This window comes from Poecilia mexicana, unplaced genomic scaffold, assembly GCF_051168715.1.
Source record: "Poecilia mexicana isolate PSO_F unplaced genomic scaffold, ASM5116871v1 scaffold_15, whole genome shotgun sequence".
Lineage (NCBI taxonomy): Eukaryota > Metazoa > Chordata > Actinopteri > Cyprinodontiformes > Poeciliidae > Poecilia > Poecilia mexicana.
Genome location: NW_028263384.1, coordinates 24,163,626 through 24,171,338, shown reverse-complemented (window position 1 = coordinate 24,171,338; position 7,713 = coordinate 24,163,626).

Below are 7,713 nucleotides of genomic sequence, written 5' to 3'. Positions count from 1 at the left end.
CGTGAGGGGAACCTGTCAGAGGCTGCAGAAGATTTAAGTCTTTGCAGAGATTCCCGCAGGACAATGGGGTTAAACATACACTGAGTTTAGAGTTTAGTGTTGCTTATGGCTAAATTGCAGGTTTTGATGTCTTTGATGTTTTTAATGTTTTTATCTTTACTTTTCATCTAGTTATTAACTTCTTTTTATTTCTCTGTCACACTGTCTAATGTTTTTATCTTTTTTAATCTTTTTCAAAATGTCTTACTCTTTCTCACTGTTTAATCAATGTCACATGCTGTTTTTATTTTAATTATGTAAAGCACTTTGAAATGCCTTGCTGCTGAAATGTGCTATACAAATAAAATTTGATTGACTGATTGACTAAGAGGTTGAACAGAATGGTTTAGATTAGAGGTGTTTGGATAAAGTCCGAGTTGAGAGACCAAAGTAAAACAGTGAATCTGTGTCAAGACTTGAAAGCTGATGTTCATAGAGACTCCATCCAGTTTAATTGAGTCGGGATCAGCTGATAGAGACACATCCACATTAACAAAGGGACTGAATAATAAAGTGGTATCACACTCTGATTTAAATTTTTTTTTAAAATGTTGAAAATTTTCCTTCGAGTTCACAATTGAACACTGGTATGTTGATCTATCACTTAAAGATACTTAGTTTATGGTTATAACATGACAACATATGAAAAAGTTCCAAGAGGTATGAGTAGTTTACTCAAGCAGCAGTTCATCATCTTGAACTGAAAGTTGAAATAAAGTTATGGAATAAAATGACGAAATAACAAAGAGTTTTTCGTTGTGTTTTGTGTGTTTGCTTTTCACATGACGCTAAACTGGTTTCTATGGTTTTAATGGGTGTTTGCCTGTCAGGCGTCATGCCTGGCTTCCCATGTCTGGAGCTGCCGCTGCTGTTAACCTCCGCTCTGCCTTCCAGTTAATATGTTTCTGTCAAGCAGTAAACCCTGGTTGGCAGGCCCAACACAGCCAGGCTTTCTATTAAACATTCATGAACTGCATTGCAGTGGCACCAATGCAGAAAGGTCACTCAACAATGATCGGTTTGACTGGCTAAAGCTCTGAGCAAAAATATATATATGTGCGTGGCCATAAAATAAAATGCTCCCCAAAGATCCGGTGGCTCTGATCCTTTCATAGCGGGAAGAGAAATCCCTTCTCACACAGAACCAACACAAACATCTCGGATCAAGATAGTCATTATACAATTAGAGTCAAAGTTCACACAACAGAAAATAAAAGGAAATGCATTCATATAGGTAGTGTTAGGGATTTGTCGAAGCCACAGATTTAAAAGAAGAAGATTAAATCTGCTTTGTGAAGAGTATTATTTAACCTTAAAAATTAAATAAAAATATTTCCAGAAGAAAAAGAAGAATCTGAATAGTCTCTTCTAAATCACACAGCTAGGGTTCTCATGCTCAACAATGCATGTCAAGTTGAATTGAATGTAAGGAAAAGAACAAAAGACTGTAACCTGCACAAACAATATTCTCTCTATTAAAATAATCCTTTTGCATCTCTGTGTCTCTTTATGTTTCCAGTTGTCTTCAGGTTAAAAGTGCACATATAAAAATGTTAATGTGCTGTTAAGAGATTCTCTAAAAAGTTACACATTAACACCAATCTTTTATCTTTAGTGGTTTTTAGTTGTTAAAGCTCAAGGACGATGCTGAAGTCATTCCAGTAAATTGGATCTGATGGTCTGGGAAGACGGAAAAAAAAAGCCACACCACAGTCCAATTAATGCCACACAGTGATCTACTGCCATTCTCAACAACAAAACTCTCACCAACAGACCTTATGCGTGCTAACAGTATACATACTGTACATATACTGAAATGAATGCAGGAGAAAACCGACACATTTACTCTAAATGCCTAATTGCAGACTCAGCAGAGCGTGTTGCATTATAGAAGTATGGTATCTCTCTCTCTAACCCTTGCCGGTCTCATTTGGTTAATTATAAAATGGTGCATCTGCCTCAGAGGGCGGCTAGCTGATAAGACTGCCCTGTGAAGCAGTCGCTGCCCCCATCAAGAGACAAGGACAGTGACCGCTGTACCGCTCAGGCCAATTACCCACCTGCTGCATGACTGCTGCGGTTCAGGGATGTCATTCCATGCTTAAACCAGCCCCATAATTGCTTTTGTTTTCCCAGTTAGCGGGTTTAAGACATGGCATCTTAAAACTACTCAAATTAGCAATCTACATTGTCTTGCAAAATTATTTGTACCCCCTAAACTTTCCAAATGTACTTACTTCCACAAACTTCAATGCATTTTATTAGGATTATGTGATGAACCAACGTTAAAAAAAGTGCAAAATTGCAAAGGAATCAAAAAGTTATACTTGGATTTAGACTTTGTTGAGCATTTGTATTCCTCCCTTCTTTGCTCTAACGCCACAAAATAAAATCCACTGCAAATAATTACCTTCAGAGTTCAACTGTTTAGTAAATAAAACTCTCCATACGTGTGATTAGGCCTGTAGTATTAAAAAATTTTGCTGGAGAATAAATTGTGCCAGCAATTATTGCGATGTGTTGTACTCACACCATTTCAAGTAATATGCAAGTTCACCCCCCTCAACGACCAATAAACTTTTATGTTGTAAAGAACACTTAGCACTGGAACTAGAAGGTGTTTTAAATATCCTAAATAAATCACGACAACCAAACAGAAATAAAAAATGACATATAACTGGAACCATAAATTAAATGGACTGTGATGTCACAGTAAACAAAACTGACCTTCAAACAAATCCTAATCATCAAAATGGAAATTTTTGAGCCCATTTAAATTTTTGATCCTATACATTGCTTGTTGTAATGTGAGAAAAAGTAAAAGGTTCAAGTGGGGTGAAAACTTTTCTACTGCAGGGTAAAATAACATTTTATCTGGACTCTAATGTCCTGCAGCGGAATATTGACTTGAGAGGTTTGCCAGCTGGTGGAAACACTGATAATAAAAATAATAATAATAATTTAAAAAAATGTTTTTTGTGCATTTCTAATACAATTATATGAGAGATTTAGAAAATGTGTGTCAATTTAAATCAGATCTTATTTTTCTAATGAATATTTAAACATGTTTTTTTTTTTTTTAATAATTGGCTGTTCTAGAGGATAAATAATGTGGGATGCACCACAGTAGCAGGAGGACTTATCGTGCCATCACCAGCTTTGTTATCGCTGTCACTATCTGTTTTTCACACTGGTTAAGCAACATGTCCCCTGTTAATTTTACAGTCAATTCCAGAGGCTGCACTCTACTCGCCTTCTCACTGCTATTATTTCCCCCGAGGGCTCTGCATGAGGGGCTCTGAAAGATGGGAACAAATGAAGGTCAGAAAAAAATAAATTACACGTACTGGAAGGCCAAGACCTGCACTCCATGAACATGCAATGTTACTTTTGAGCAAGTGATTCACAGTCAAATGCATCTTTGAGAAGTAATAAAAAGAAAATCAAAAATAATACTGATGTGCTTTTTAAATGCATATGTTGCCCGAGCAAAAATATGCAAGCAAGCCCAAGCGAGATTGGATTATATGCCAATATAATCTAATGTGTTATGAACTGAGATAAAAATCCACCCAGATTCCCCAAACTTTCATGACTAATCTCCCACGTCTACGGTTCAGCTGACTTTTGCCTCCAAACAAATTAGCAAAGATGATGATGAGTGACAGGAACTTTTACATTCTGTCCCAATTAACAAGCCACCCTTGTCCCCACCAGCATTTATCATGGAAGCAGAGCTGACACATGCCTGTCAGACAGTCACCTCTCCTTTTACCCTGTTTAATTCTGCACACAACTGGCCTGTCTTGTTTTCGTACTTCAAGGTCCGTCGCCACATTGTCACTGCCAGCTAACTTCACTTTCTTCACTATTTTCAAACTGAAGGACAATCACACATACGTACACACAAATATATATATATATATATTTATTTATTTATATATAGACCCTTCCTTAATGTAACGATTTCTCACCATTAAGCTCATGTGTGAAAAAATGACTCAATAAAACTGTGAAATTTCAACACTTCAGCTTTTAGCACCAAACTGAGGCAGAGAATAACTTTCGTAGTAGAAAACAGCAAGTGACGGGTGCAACAAAGATGTTCAGGAGCTATTTGTAACTACTGAGACTGGTTGAGATACTGTCTGTGTTGGTCCTGCTGTGTTTACTTAAATGAAAAGCCAGTTCCTGAAAATCTGTTAAGTGTGTCCATTTGTTTCATTGATCTCCTTTTCACTGGCTAAAAGTGAACCATTAACTTCTTTCTTTCTGCTTTCTGCTTCCTGCGTTGATCTGTTCGGTCTAAAATGAGACCGCTCAGTGGGAACTGGACATTCGCCAACATTTAGCAGTTCCTGCATGCAATGAATTCATTTGAACTTTATTTACTTTCATAGTGCCACTTTCTAACTACTGCCACAGGCCCAATTTATTTCCAATTAGTACATGGAATCCAATTTCATCCAGATTTACTTCAATTTTTATCAAATTCAACCCAATAAAATCCAATTACATAATCAAAATCCCATCCAATTGGATATAAGCCATTTTATTCCAAATTATAAGACAGAATAGTTACACTAATTTGGTCATATATTGCAAATTCACAAAATTATATTTTGTGAATTTGATAATCATCCTTCTCATAAAGCATGTGTTTGAAGAGGAGAAAGGCAGACTTTTAAACTTCTTGTACAAACAGGCTCGGGTTCCAGCTAACCAGTTTTGTAATTTTTATTTCTTCCAACAATTTTGTAGTCGAAGTTCAAGGATAATGAAGTCACAAGTGGATAAGTCATCATGTTTGGTTGTTTGGGGATTTTAACCCACACAATTCATTACACCATTTACCAGCGGCAAAACCTCTTTGAAGTACCTGGTTACATTTTGTTTTACTTCACACAAATGTACCTACGTCTGTGTGGAGAGTCCCTGGACTAGTAGCAACATCCGCCAATATCAAAATGGATTTGGCCAAAGATTTTGTCTGATTGAATGGTCGGTTCCTTCTGTCTACGGAAACGACAAACACAGCAAAGCAGAACCTTGTTGCACGTTTGTCTGTCCAATGCATAAGTTGTGGCATTTGCATGCAGATTTAGAAAAATAAGAAACGACAGTCACAGGCTGCCACTAGGATTGTTTCAGATAAGCTAACAAAAAAAAAAAAAACCCTGCAGTGCAGAGAAATGAAGTCAAAGCTTAGCATTGCCTAACATTCATCTGGAGCTGGAGCTGGAGGAGTAATGAATACTGATTGTGACTGTAAAATACAGGAACTGTAATATTCACATTGAGGACAGGAAAATTGTTGTAAATGAGTGGAAAAGCACTGTGTCGTAATGTAGATTGATACTCTCATAATGACTGTTCTCGACTAAGCAGGCTTTAAAACAACCCCTTCAGCTATCTGTCTCTTGTGCTCATTTTATTCCTCTCTTGCTTTGATTGCACAGCAGACCAGCTCCAAGCACAACTGATCCTGCTTATCTTGCAGTCTGATAGTGATATACACACTGGTGAGTAACTCTGCATAATGAACTCAAAGGTTCTTACTTTATCATTATCTTCCAACTAAGTTTTTTGTCCTGTTTTGAATTCATGTAATGAATTCAACTATTTATACTTTGCCATTGTCCCATGCTGCATTACTGCTTGGTTTGCACCGCATCACACTTGTGTTGTGCCCTTAACTAGAGCTTATTTGATCTAACTGAGCCTTACTGAACAAAGACCCCGGTGCCTTAAAATATTCTCCACAGAAAATTCATACCTATGTATTGTCAAAAGTTGTGCCCAAACTTTAAAAGTGTAGCTTTTTTTTCTAGAAAAGTAATAATAAAAAAAAAAAAACAGTGTTGCATTTCTACACCTCATTTCCTGTGGTGCGACATGCAAAAATTTATCAAATGGGTGTCTGCTTCTCAATAACATCTAACAGTCCTCTCCTTCCTAAAAAAACAAACCAAAAGTACAATCACTAACCTGAAAACTATACGCAGGACTTTACGTATTGTTAGATCTGTCATCTTCCAGACAGCCGCGCTCTTATAAGCCTTTCACCGCATGACAATGTCTATCTGCTGTGCACCACTGTGTGTCTGATCTGAGAGGACAACATTATTTCCAGTCTATCCTGAACATGGCAAGCTCTCATCTATCCTCCTAGACACATTTGCTCAGTCTGACAATGATTTCAGAGTGGCCCAGTGTGGGAAGAGAAGCCATCCTTCAAAATCCACCGATCATCCACACATCAATTACCCAGGAGGGAAGCTCGCTCACTTCCGGGAGGCCCTCCGTTTTTTTTTCTTATTATTATTCTTTTTGCCTGTCCAGCTACCAGAATAACTGACAACATCAAGGGGATTTAGTGCAGTGTCTGTGGGGCGGGTTGGCACATTCTCGGTAGATGGGAAACAGTAATTACTGCTGAGGGGGGAGGCTCCCAGGGAGTCTGGAGCCTTGCAGAGATTCAGTGTCATAAGGCCAATAGATTCCTGGGTGCCTGTAACAAATAGTTGCCTCACTTGTCAGAGCAGAAAAATGCAACAGAACTGGGCAGATTTGACTTAGAGGAGGCAATTTATTAGTTCAATTGTCTGTTTGGTGACATATCTCTTAAGACTAAACTTCACATCCTGACCTTTATAAATACGTAATGAGTTATTCAAGATGAAATCCCACTTCATTTCATCTGACCATGAGAATCAGATGATTAATGACGTACATAAATATTTAAAAATTTGCAATGTTTTTTTTTATAATCTGAGGTTGGGTTATTTACAGTAAAATAATGTTTATACGATGATGACTGTATAAGGAAGATAAAGAGCAATTTTTCAAGATGCATTTAACACATCCTGAAAGAAAACTTCTTCCAGCCGTTTAGTGAGTCACAATGCCTGCTGGATAAATTGGGATCAGCAGACATAAAAGTGCTAAGTTGACCGACAAAAACACAGAAAATTACAGCTTAGTCCATATAGCCTCCAGTCATGTCTGCAACACCACCACTATCACCTCTCTCTTGCACTCAGTATAAATATCTTTGCCCAAGACTGTTTCGATCCTCAATTCCCCAATGCATCTGAACATATTCCAAAGGCTGAGCGCTGGAGGTGACGGACCAAAATAGCATTTTTATTGTTATACAAAACACATTTTTCAGTTTTGTTTACAGTCTACACTACTAACTGGGTAAAAAAAAAAAAAAAAAAAAAGCTTACAAGAAAAGAACATTGTGAAACGTTCCAATGTGTACAAGAATGTAATAGTGGGTGGAACTGTCTAGCATTCAGCTAGATTGTTTCAGATCTTATTTACCGGAACAGAACATTGTATTAGACACTTAGAAACTTTAGTAAACAAAGATTACATCTGTGTTGGGATCTTGGTGTATGGCTGTGTTTTGATGTGCATGTAAGGAGGTTCCCTGAACAAAGGATCTCAGCTGAAAGGTGTGGCAGACCTGCTGCAGATCCCACACCTGCCTGCAAGTGATCAGCCTTTACTGGCAGTCAAGCCAAATGTATCTCTTTGAGATACTTTATCTCAGTTTATTGAATTTGTGATTATGTTTATCTTGCTCCTTGTGCTCTCTGTGCTTCCCAGGTTAAACAAGCAGTTAGCTTCCACATCATCCCCGATCAAACCAACAAACCGGTCCTT